This window comes from Pecten maximus, chromosome 5 (genome assembly GCF_902652985.1).
Source record: "Pecten maximus chromosome 5, xPecMax1.1, whole genome shotgun sequence".
Taxonomy (NCBI): Eukaryota; Metazoa; Mollusca; class Bivalvia; order Pectinida; family Pectinidae; genus Pecten; species Pecten maximus.
In genome coordinates this window covers 30,266,232-30,277,959 of record NC_047019.1, presented here as the reverse complement: position 1 = coordinate 30,277,959, position 11,728 = coordinate 30,266,232, and the positions used below count along the sequence as shown (strand labels likewise).

Genomic DNA, 11,728 nt, shown 5'->3' with positions numbered 1-11,728 from the left:
TGATACAACTAATTTTCGTTCTTTTTCTTTATCGGGTAAATGATCTTGACCTATTTTTGAAGATGCCCTAGAAGCTAAACATTAACTACACGATCCTAAAAGGTATGAGACTTGTGGCTTATGAAACGGAGATATCAAGGCTATTTAAATATATTACTAGTTTCAATACAAATGTCATGATAGTAAAGTTTTGTTTCAAATGTGTGTACGCCAATTACATGTACAACAAAAAACCGTTATAAACGTGCTATTTACACAATTGGCTTCAAGGTCACGCCAAGTGTGTAACGTAGATATATATATGTAGTCTGCTGGGATCACAGGGGCATGTCTAGTCTTAAATTAAAAAATAGCCAGAAATATTTATATATAAAGACTTTATATATAGGTATTTCTGGCTATTTTTTAATGTAAGACAAGACATGCCCCTGTGCTCGGATGGAAGACATATGGTATAGACCCATTCTCAAGATTTGACATGTTTTAAAGAGAGTTTTACTCTGTTTACTGGGGTAATACAAGGACTATCTCGGGAGTCTAGCCCTTCATAAATTTAACAAATTTACGTATTTACAAACCTAGTATAGTTTAATTGTCAATGGAAAAAGTCAAATATATATCAAAGATGATTCGGCTAACGCTTGGAATAGTGATAAGTTAATAGTACTGTACTTTATATAAATTATAGCTTTATCATACTATGACGACGCTAGCGAGTTATCGGTTAATGAAAAACTTACATTCAACTGGAAATTGTATAATTCAAATGTAAGATATTTGTAGTATTTAATTAATTATTAATTATCAACTTTAATTTTCCGTATGCAATTATTTACAAAATAGACCCGTCCGTCATCATCAAGAAAAAGTCCATAAATTTAGAATATGGTTGAACGACATTTTTAATTTAATTCAAATAATTAAATGTCTCATAAAATCAAGCGTCCGTGATTTGTGCCTTACGGTAGTGAGTACTGTAATGTACTGACGTTTGACGAAGGTGTCCACAGGTGAGAGCTGGTACGACAATCGATCTCGGTACGGCAATCAAGTCCTATACACTTAATCGAGCTAGATCAATGGGCACTACGATAGCCAATGGAAACGGCCAGCCTACTTACGGTGAATTGTTGAGGGTGTACGAGAATCCATTGTGGTGAGATAGATGTAACCGTGTCGTTTTAACCCTGACCTGTGGTCAGTAAGAGTCGTTAGACGGAACTATTGCAAAACGTTATTTCAGTAGAGAATGGAATGCGACGGGAGTTGCTATAAATCAGTTTCCGATTGTCCGTAATTATATATATATATATATATATATATATTAGTAAGTGACCACTCCAACCTTGTGTCCACTTCATGGATGTGTGTTTTATACTGAACTTCTGATTCTGGACAGTGAGTGACCGTTACCATGGCTTTTAAACGTGCTATTGGAAGTGCCATTCTGAAAAAGGCTGCGTAAGTATAACTCATCTTAAAATTTACATTACCGAAATGTCAAAGAAAAACTGAATAACCTAGGTTTTAATGGTAGGTGGGTCATGAGAGTAGAGTTTGACATTTGATGTGCTGGTAGTTCAGGCAATGGATTGGGGTAAATTTCGGTGATAGGTAGACATGTGTTGTATAAGGTAGTCATTGATACAGATATTGAGTAATTATGACTTTTCTGTTTTTATTCAGAAACATAAAATAAAAATAAAAACCTAATTGAATACGGTCCACAAAGAATATTTTGGGAAATACCAAAGTGTGTTGATGTTGTATACTATTGGGATGTCGGTTATTGGCCCAAGTACTGGGGCGGGACAATGTAACGAAACAAACTGAACTGATGATATATTTACACTTAAAAGACAATAGACGGTACCCTGTTACTGTCGCTGACTCTCAAGTTCAAGTTCAAGTTCAATTTATACCAAGGACCTATCGGCCCATAAGATACTAACGTCCTTACTATGTGAGCAGTCTGGATCACGGAAACAAAATGATTAGAGACACCAAATCAATTAAGAAGTGATAATTGCTAAACGTATTGTCAATATAATGATTACGATCGCTAAGGGCCAGATCAAATGTCCCTAAGGTAATGTGACAACAAACAAAAACAGGTGCCCGCTATGGACCGGTTCTCAGCCTCACGTACTGGACAGTATCGGACACCTGATAGCTATCTACCATTTATATAACATATCATCACAAACACGACGTCAGGAATTTGATAAGTGAAAACACAACAGTGAGATTAGTTGTACCACTACAGTACAATATAATCATGATTTTAGAATGCTGCTAGTAATTCAATGTTATAACGTGTATTATTCAGACTTCGATTGTTTCGGAAACTTGTTTTACACCTTAACGGAAATATCTTTGTTGACGATGTTAAACAGCATACCATTTTATAAGCACTTGTAAATCTGGGATTTGTGACATAACTGGTGTTAGTGAGCAATTTTAGTCCACACTTGACCTCTAACCTCTAACTAAAGAAAGCGACAGTTCAGTATACATGACTGCTAGCGTAAAAAATATGTAACAAACTGATCTTTATTTAAGAAACAAAACAATGAGTGCGGCGATATCTCGTATCGTTCCTTGTCTGAACACAAGGGGAAGGTCATTGCAATTTGGGTAGCGATGCCTGTTGGGATAGCTAATAGTATTATGATTCATGTTAAAACATAAACATATTAAACGTCATGTTTTATATACCATTAAGTCAGAAACCGTGACTCCAACGCAGCTTTAGGTTTAATATATCACCGCACTTGTTCAGGGATAATCAAAGTATCAATCTGTATACAATTAATCTGTCCATTCATCGATAGTGGGAAAGTTAATCCGTAAAAATTTGGGAATTAAGTCTGCACAGCTGGCGCCAGGACTCGGAGGTGCATTTAAAACTCGTGTAATTGATTGCAAAACGATATAATCCAATATTCGTAATCCTAAAGATATGATAAAAAAATCCCTCCGAACTCTCGCTCTGTAACATGTTTGTAAAGTCTCTTTTCTATTGCTCTTTAATTGGTTTTGTTCTAAATTCCGAAATTACTATTAAAAGCTCTTTCAAAATATAAATGATATTAATTAAAGACCAAAGAAAATATAATGTATCCTTAAATTATAAAAAAAAATCACAAATGTCCAGCGTTTTAAATGACAATATTTAAAAGTTGAAGATAATAATAAATTAATATTGACAACGATAATAGAAAAAGCAAAACGGATAATGAGAACGTGACTGAAGCGTCTGTAGTGTTAAAAAATGTATTCTCAGTATTTAAAACCAGATCCTAATAAGATTTTGAGAAACATTGTAAACACTTTTAACCATCGTTGTCTTTGGTTTCAATGCTTGTCAATATCCACGTATTTATCTAAGAATTAGATATAGGCCCATTATTGGTCTACTTTATCAAGTATACGATAAAGTTTATTGAGTGTCCGTCTAAACGCGTTTCGCTAACAATGGAACAGTACAGATTGTGAAACGATTTAAAGAAATTGGCTAAAATGTTGTACTATTGTGACACTTACACCCAGGGTGTTAAAAAGTGCGCGACTTTCGCGGATAACATCCTTAACGTAATTAATCACGTGGCAGTTAAAATGACAAACGAAAAGAAAAAAAGAAGTGAATGGAATCTGACTGGTTCTCCCTTTGTGTGAGCCATTTAAACTAAGACAAATATTGAATAAGTGCTCTGTACTCACTTTCGTCTATAAAGGTTAAATTGATACAGGTTACAGTTTTAAATGACAGAGTCGGCGACAAGTAAGTAGTGTTGTGGCTGTATAGAAACTGTTATTACATGCTGGTATAACTGATAGTGGGTATAAACAAATCGGTGTTTGTACAGGTAGCCTACTCGACCTAATGAAAGGATGGGCGATTGGTTATCATATCAAATAGTCCGTCATACCCGGGCGAAATCTACCGCACTAGCTTAACAGCAAGCTCGAAAAAAGTTTAAAATTAAATTGTTTCCAAATCATCTGCAAAACTAAATGCCTACTGTTTCTATCTTGTGAACATCAGGGTCATATTCCCAGCTTCCATATTTCCGACCACTTACAAGTACTATATATATATATATACTCTCCCGTTTATCCAACAAGGAAATATTCGTTAGCAAACCAGACTTTTAAAACCGTAGTTCCCGACGGGGAACATCACTCGTGGGAGACTTATCTTAAACAAAATGAAAAAAAAAATATTGTTATCAATATGTCATTTAAATCGGTTCACATTATCCACCTTTTATTTCACGCGAAACACCAATATCTGTTCTGATTAATGTCAATAAACTATATTAGATATTTCACTTTTTTTTGTTTGAGAGATTTGAATGATTTAGTGTTATAGACTAGTTAAACAGTGTAATTTTAGATTTCCCAGTACCACACCTTAGGGTTTATATTAAGGTGAACCCCGTCTGTTATGGCGGTGTTAAATTGTTTCCAATGACAATCCTTGGATTGCGTTAATATTTCTTAAGTGTCGTAGATAGACAAACCAAACCGATATCGACTACAAATAACAATACCCTGTCTTCTCAATACATGTCAAAATCCTTCAGAGTACACACACCGTAATCGACTCTGGAAACATATTATTTCATCGTGTTTGTTTTAAGCCTGAGCTACCTTTACAAATATGTACTTTGCTCACTGAAAGTCACAAGCTAGCTCTCTTAAATATTGTGATAGTTGTAAAACCGATTTAAGTTTGAATTTTAGAATATATATGTCCTTCATTTATATTTTGCACAAATATTTAATAGATTGAAAACGCCACTTGGGCTGTTGACACGTCCATTACCTCTGTTAGGCACACGTCATTGACACTTACTGAAGTACAATGTTAAATACATTTTGGACATGTGCGTCTTATTAACTGTCCGGACAAGTGTTGACCTGTCCGTCATTAAAGGTGAGCTGACGTAATCAGTGATTGGGAGTCAATAGGATGACCGAGAGTTATCTCATAGGGTACATACCAACCCCAAGTATTGGTTTGTATTGGTTTGAATTTATTGTAACTCTTTATTGACGTGTCAAGTAGGAACCCTTTCCTGCTGTTCTAAATTGTCATGAGTCGGGTCATATTGGCTCACCAATATAGATTCGATACATTTTGCGATAATGGTGCTTGTTTTGTAATCCATACACACGTGTCGGACGTTCCTTTGAAACATGATATTGGAAATTAGAAAATATATTGAAATAGGGGCCATTTCACCTCCGCTTTAGATTTTGACATTTCTTTAACCTATTTGGAGTTAACGCCGCCACTTCCTAGTATCAACACTTCTGGCTCTTCACTGACGAGCTCCTAGAAGGACGAAACAGCTGTGTGATGTCCCTAACATCACCGACGAGCTCCTAGAAGGACGAAATAGCTGTGTGATGTCACTAACATCACTGACGAGCTCATAGAAGGACGAAATAGCTGTGTGATGTCCCTAACATCACTGACGAGCTCCTAGAAGGACGAAATAGGCGTGTGATGTCCCTAACATCACTGACTAGTCCTAGAAGGACGAACTAGCTGTGTGATGTCCCTAACATCACTGACGAGCTCCTAGAAGGACGAAATAGCTGTGTGATGTCCCTAACATCACTGACGAGCTCCTAGAAGGACGAAACAGCTGTGTGATGTCCCTAACATCACTGACGAGCTCCTAGAAGGACGAAACAGCTGTGTGATGTCCCTAACATCACTGACGAGCTCATAGAAGGACGAAATAGCTGTGTGATGTCCCTAACATCACTGACGACCTGTTAGAAGGACGAAATAGATGTGTGATGTCCCTTACATCACTGACGAGTCCTTGAAGGACTTAACAACTGTGTGATGCCGTTTTATTCATTTTTATGCTCTACTCTATTTAACTCTCAATTTGAATTAATTGTTTTAAAATGATAAAATCTTAAAATCTGATTATATCCCCCATTATACAGCGTAAATGACGAATGAAACATAATCAGATAATCATCACATCTTTAACATGCACGCGATCACATTTTAAAGCTTCAATGAAAGCAAACCACAGCCCTCAAATTGCTATAGATACTGGTTATCATTTCATTTTTGCGTTTTCGATTATTTCAGCCAAATATTTTCCTTCTCTTCACCGAAATAGAACGTCCCGTCTGCTGACTGCTTTTATAAATATCGACTGAAACCTTTGTTCACTTAATGGCACGTTACCTACCGATTTTATCAGGACACGGAAGTCTATATTGTACTTACAATAACTTATTTATTACAAGTGTAAACTATCAAAGCATTAACACATTTGCTCCTATTTGACGCAGAACCAAAAGTCCAACAATCGATATGTATATTATAAAGATTTAACCCAGTTAGGAGTAGCCGAATATTTCGTCACTTCAGCCAGTTTTACCAACTACAGCGCCAAAAAGAAATATCTGCATGAGTAAATCTCCCACATGTAAAGGCCAAAATAATCACATCAACTGCATCAATCTCAGCATCTGTAAGTCATATCTCATAAAATGTTACTTAAGACACTAAACATCACCATTGTTGTATGTAACAGTAGAGAATAACTTGGAAAGCAAGGAGGCAAATCCATATGACATAAATACTGCTAGATGACGGACGGGTATATGTATGAGGTTATCGTGTTAGACTATTATATGGTTAGGAATTTAGAATAAACAGACGTTTGACTGCTGGCCAAACACTAACTTCGCGAAGACAATAAGTATCAAATCTGTAAATTGATGTCGGACATCACTGCTCACGTTCAACCTTAACCCCAAATATTATCAAGATTCTCGTGTACCCTGGTAATGGCTGCCGTCTCGAGTGTTCAGACACGCTATTCTATGTGATCGAGTGGACTCTCAAACCCTCTTCAGAGTATGGCCAAGGACGAACGTGTCTGAAGGTCAACCATAAACAATGGACACGTATGTGACGGGAGTCAGCAGAAATGTGCTCGTTAGGTGTAATGATGCAGTGATGGAGAGCGATTTCCTCAGAGGCTTATAATCGAAACTTGTTTGAAAAGCCGACATATTGATATATGGTATGATCGAATACAAACTGTTCCCACACTCTGCTAAGATATAAACAATGTTTGGTATGAAAAAAGGGGTAAATCAATAAAGGTTTATATGGAGGAATTATGGTATACTTATTCTGGTCCTCATTAAAACATACGTACATGTATGTTGCTTTGTTTACATTTTCTCTGTTATTGTTTTCTAAATGATTTTTTTTGTCGTTTAGATTTGTATGTGTCATTCATATATACACCTAATAACACATTCAATTGTGCTCTTCCGGGATATGACAGGTGTATGGTTACCAATAATTGCCATATTTAACAGACACATCAACGTAGAGTTCAAGAAATGCAGGATAACAACAAATTGGACTATTTTTCCTTGCGTACTAACTGTTCACATCTCGTTGATGAACTTACACAACATTCTGTAATGTAGCTTGGTGCCCGGGCTACTCGGTATTAGTTTGTCTTTCAAACCCAGTAAATGTACCATAAGGGGAGGCTACTCACTAACCAGGCAAACACACTACGTATGGTGCCATATAACTATGCATACTGACCAGTATGACTGAAGTTTGCTTAATTTGGTGTTTTGTCATGAAATAACATGTCTATTTGACTTGCTGATTAATTCGATCAGCAGGCGACTTGTTTTTTATGTCTGTTTCTCCGGAGAGGATATGAAAATATAAACAGGAACAAAATGTGTTGTGAAACATCGATTTATCTTATAATTCTTGTCTGGGTTAAACATTTATCAATTAATTATTCGTGTTGATCAAATATGACGACAATAAATTGGTTGTTGCCAAGATAACATCCAGTCAGTTCTGATATAAGGGAGGCAGATTTTGTGAGTGGTGAAGCGTGACGCCAGATATGTTGATTGGTTATAAAATACATTGGTTCTTTGTTTGTGCCTCGTCTTCTCCAAACAGCGATAACACAATATCTCTACAGTAAAACATTGCTTAACATTTACTTTAATATTGCACGACTCCTTTGTCAGATTTAAATCGTTACAACTCAGACCATCTGCATATGGATATTGACTCTTGCCAGCTCAGAGCATTGCACCCCAAATTGGTCCGAGGTGTATCATGTCAACGAGGAGGTTAACATCTAGATATGTACATGCATATGGAGTCTCTAATCACCCGAGGGCAGACAAGGTCATGAGTTTCTCTTGTCACTCCAGGGTGTAACGCCTTAATATTGGCCAATACTATCTCTCGCCAACTCATATACCATCTCAGATATTGGCGCAGATTATCTCACGCAAACTGAAGGAAGGCCATCTAGATAACGCCCATAATGTCTCTCGCCAACGCAGGGGGCATTCATATATTGGACCAGTGTATGCAACTAAGGCAGGCTAAGATATCTAGATGTTGGCCCAGAGTACTTCTCTCAAACACAGGATGGGACATGGAGATCAACAGTATCTCTCAAAAACTACTAAAATGATAAAATGGAAATGAAACAAAACTAAATTGTCAATCTTAATACTAAAACAAGCGACAAATCATTGATTTGATGAAATGGGGAAGTAGTCACCATAATGTCACGCACAAACATTTCACGAGTACGTATAAACCTGTTGTCGCAGGATTATCTCTGTTGAGCTTAAGCTGGGTTACTCTAAATAGTCATTGCTGGATATTGAAACTACATACGACACTAGCACGGAGGAAATGTTTCTAAAACCTGGACACAGTTACACGACACTCCGCCCGGTCTCATACTGAAAACTATCACTGATTACCTCCATCCATTTAAAGATAACTGTCGAAGAAAGTGAACGAATACCAACTTAAACGACTTTCGTTTATCTCCTATCTGTGTACAGAACCACCGATAGCCATTCTCATTTAGACGAGCGCTCCCACTAGGCCCGAAAACAAGGACATGTCGAGTAAGGCATTAAGTATTGAGAAGATTCTCACTGTATAAAGTAATGGAAACAAAAAACCCAAGTGTTTGGCTATAGGTGTAATTATTTCGCCCTAATGTTCATCAATATCGACTTTGCAACTCTTAATAGTCTCATATTCAACGAGTTACAGTAGGCGTTTTTGATATCATAAAGTCAACACAGCGAATTTAACAAGTTTGTTCAAGAACAAAACAAGAAGGCAAAGCGCCAAACTCACTTTATGTCTCTGAAGTTCTCACAATATCAAAAAAGTTACGAGGGACGATTGATATGTTGTGAGCCTCGTATTGAAGGAGGTACTCACGGATGTTTTTGTCCTACTATTCTCTTACTATATAGGGCCGTGTACCCAAGGACTGGTCTCATCTGGTTTGTTTATATCACTTAAGGTATGTTATTCCATCAGGACAATGCTCCTGTTCACAAGAGTACCATAACTTCTGACAGTTGATTAGAAGCACACCAGACGCACATTATCACGTGCTAATCTGAACCTTTTTGAGGAAGATCCTGCCAACTTTTTTTCATATATTTGTCACTATGGATGTAACACGGATCTATCATTTTACCCCAGATGCCAAACATCAATCGGAACAATGGAAGCACCCTCGCTCTCCCCCTAAAAGAAGGCAAAGACTGTTCCACCAGCTGGGGAGGTAATGGCATCACTTTTCTGGGATGCAGATGGTATTCTGCTGATAGATTATCTCCAAAAGGGACAAACAATCAATGGCACATACTATACTTCACTTCTGAGACAGTTACGGGTAAAATATTAAACCTAAGCGCCGCGGAAAGCTCACTAAAGGTGTGTTATTTCAACAGGACAATGCTTCTGTTCACAAGTCTGTCATTGCATTGGTTGTCATTCACGATTGTGGCTTTAAATTGATTGAACATCCCCCTTATTCACCTGATCTCGCTTTATCAGACTTTCATCTATTTCCAAAGCTAAAAACAACTATTTAAGGCACCCATTTTCAGTGCGATGATGACGTCATACATGCAGTGGACGACTTTCTGAACAGCTAAGAAAAGGAGTTCTATAAAAGTGGCATTGAGGCCCTTAAACACTACTGGCAAACGTGTATTTTATGATCGACACGACATGTTTCAGACATTACACTACAACATTTAATACGCATTTACATATAAAAAATGATAGGCGACTATAATGCAATCTTAATACGAGGTCCGTTTTCCTAAATCCATCATAGGTCGCGTTTGATTTTTTTTTAACGCCCATTCTTGATTTCTACACGTTTAGCGTAGTCCGAGAATCATATGTCGTATTCTTCATGCGCCATACGCTGCATCCATTACTAAATTCACATTTAAAGGCACTCTTCACACGTCTTCTGTACAGTGATTTTAGTCCGGACACAGCTAAAGGCTACCTAGGAGAATTGTAGTGATCGGTAGTCCGGAGATCGATAAGTGTTTTGTAGAAGTAATTGCTGTCAGCTGGTGGTATCACGCCCATCGAACTTATAACTATCAGCAGATAGTGCCCCGACGGCGTGTATAATGGACACTGGCGTGGACACGACTGTAAACAAATTAATCATACCACAAGTGTCGATACCATTTTCTAAAGTGATTAAACATTCCACATATCAAAAACTATTGAATACCTGGCCAGAATTCCTATGATTTTGTCACAGTGTGATCCGATACAAGTATCGAGTTTCAACAAACCTGGCGACGGAGTCCTTTATGTGACTACCTCATCCCTGTAAAGTGTTCGTAAGCTGGCTACTTCTGTATAAACCAGTTTAATTATGTTTCAGCGTGACGAACACACAATTTTTGTCAGAAGGGTAATTCTTTATAATAAGTATTTCATGTAAACAATGCCAGAATAAATCTATTTTGAGAGTCTACTAGTGGGGTCAGTCACCTTGTGGTGAAATCGTCAGAAATGTGTTTTAAACAATCACTTATATTGTATTGAAAAAGTTGTCAGATCCCTAATGTCCGTCTTAAAATACATTTGACTTATTTCTCCAAAGTTGCGCGTCTCTGCTGAGCAAACTCGTGCACTTTATATGGGTACTTTATAGATGATTATGCCATGTGTCGATTATATTTTTTTTTCATATAAATATGTTGTCCCAGAAGAAATTAACATTGACGATATTAAAATAGAAAAAAAAAAAAAAAAAAAAACAACAAACAACAACAACAACAACAACAAAAAGCCGTTATAGCCATATAAATTAAAATACGAACACGACGACGACATTAATGACTGTTGTTCCCTTTGCCTATTACTTTCCTCGTCTTTACTCGTGCATAAACACTTTATACACAGGCACTAGAATTGGCCCGAATTTTCCTTAAATATCCATTTTATATACTGTATATATCTGAAATTCTGCCATTCACGACAGTAATGACAAGATAGTCTGATGTTACATTAAAGCGACACGTACTTCCCCTCCAGTTATAAACTTTTAATGTGTCTCTCATTGGAAGATGAATCTTTAAAATGGGAATGCTATGCGATAATGAGACTAATTGAAAAGTACAAACGTTTTGTCCTTCTCGTGTAAGGTTGTCTGTGTAACGTTATTTTATTACAATCACTTAACCGCCTAGTTCTTCGTGTGCTTAGCGAGGAAATATCTATCTCACCTCTGATGGCTTTCTGCTTTATTAACACATTAACATGAATTCCTGTAGTTGCAATCAATAATACACATCTAACACTTCATTTTCATAAGAAATGGCAACCTTC

The 11,728-nt window shown here is 36.9% G+C and overlaps 1 protein-coding gene across 1 annotated transcript in view; it reads left to right on the top strand.

Moving 5' to 3' along the window:
• Positions 1-1,335: 1,335 nt before the first annotated feature.
• LOC117327766 (androglobin-like) overlaps positions 1,336-11,728 on the top strand; it is a 125,451-nt gene continuing 115,058 nt past the window's right edge. The window contains exon 1 of the mRNA XM_033884924.1: positions 1,336-1,461. The gene's annotated coding sequence lies outside the window, so the exon portion shown is untranslated. The remainder of the gene's footprint in view (positions 1,462-11,728) is intronic.